This window comes from Chrysochloris asiatica, unplaced genomic scaffold, assembly GCF_000296735.1.
Source record: "Chrysochloris asiatica unplaced genomic scaffold, ChrAsi1.0 scaffold00017, whole genome shotgun sequence".
NCBI lineage: Eukaryota > Metazoa > Chordata > Mammalia > Afrosoricida > Chrysochloridae > Chrysochloris > Chrysochloris asiatica.
In genome coordinates, this window is record NW_006408535.1 from 4,519,364 (window position 1) to 4,520,967 (window position 1,604).

Genomic DNA, 1,604 nt, shown 5'->3' on the forward strand with positions numbered 1-1,604 from the left:
ATAATTATTTCTAACAGATAAGAAACTATTATTAAACCAGACATTAATGAGTATGACTCTCAGTATTTCCATGCCAAGTGTTAAGTGATAATGGTAAATAGGAAATTGCAATAATTGTGCCTTGGCAAGGAGTAGGAACAAAGGATTGAGTCCCTTCATGGATAAATTCATGTCCCACTGCCAGACAAGCAGCAAATTCCAGTCAACCTGCTAATCAAGGATGAGGTAAACCGAGCCACAGGGGCATAAAGTCCCTTGTATTCAAATTTCTTTTCTAGTTGCATAGGAAATATGCATCTTTTTGCCATAAATACATATAGAACTACCTTTTGTAGTACAGGAGCTAGAAGAACAAATATGAATTTGAGTGATACATAAAATGTATTATATTAGAGACTTCTTTCTTCATATCATCATGTCTTCACTTTTAACCGTGGTTTTGGCAATGTTTTTAGCTCTTGACTTCTTTCTGTTACCAAGTTTGCATAAACTCCAATTAACTTTACCTAAGTACATCAGAGACTAGCTCAGCTTTAGCCTACAATGCTAGGACTTCTTTGCACACCCAGAGGAACCAAATGGCATGCCTATGCTACCCGACATTTCAGTAAATTTATATACATGAGATAAAACTTTGACCAATGAGAAACAGGAGATGACAAACAGAAAGCTGTTTTCCCTCCTCCACCATAAAATGCACTTGGAAAACAATATAAGATCAGTTACAAGTTGAAATCAGGAGGTGAGCTCCTCAAACATATACTTTTGTATTTATTTTTCCCTTTTCCATGCTTGACAGACAAATCCAGCCTTGAATATTGTAAGAAAGGAAAATGATATATAAAATATAAACACAAAATATTTCAGAATCATTTTTTTGACGTGTTCAAAAGCTTTAATGAAGAAAGGGCTAGAAGGAGCAATAAATTGAAAGAAAATATTTCTAACATATCACAGAGGTAATTAATCAAATAAGGAAAATGTAAAATTTATATATATTTGTTTAAGAAATATACATATATATTTATATGAATATGAACACATATATAAGAAAGAAGAGAAAGGACGAATAAGCAGATACATGTCTAAGTCAGAACAGAAAGAGGACAGATTTATAAGTAAATATATATGCATATCACCAGTAATTATCAATAGATTTGATTTCATGATTGATCAATTTCAGACTGAAGAATTTGGTACAATTCTCCAATTTCATTAGCACTAGCTTTGGTGGTTGGTACATAAATTTGGATAATGTTGTTGTTAGGTGTCATTGAGTTGGTACAGATTCATAGCAACCCTCAACACAACAGAATGAAACACTGTCCAGTTCTGGGCCAACTTCACAATCATTGTTACACCTAACCTCATCTCTGCTATCACTGTGCCAATCCATCTTATTGGGGTTCTTCCTCTTTTTCTCTGATCCTCCATGTTAACAAACATGATATAATTCTCCTGTGACCTTTTCATCTGATAATATATCCGAAGGATGAGAGATGAAGTTTGGCCATCCTGGCTACCAAGGAGCTTGCTGGCTGTACTTCTTCCAACACAGATTTGTTTATTCTTTTGGAAGTCCATGGTACTTTTTTTTTTTTTTT

At 33.9% G+C, this 1,604-nt stretch overlaps 1 pseudogene; it reads left to right on the top strand.

Moving 5' to 3' along the window:
• The window catches only part of LOC102815651, a 17,099-nt pseudogene that overhangs the window by 1,812 nt on the left and 13,683 nt on the right, over positions 1–1,604 (top strand).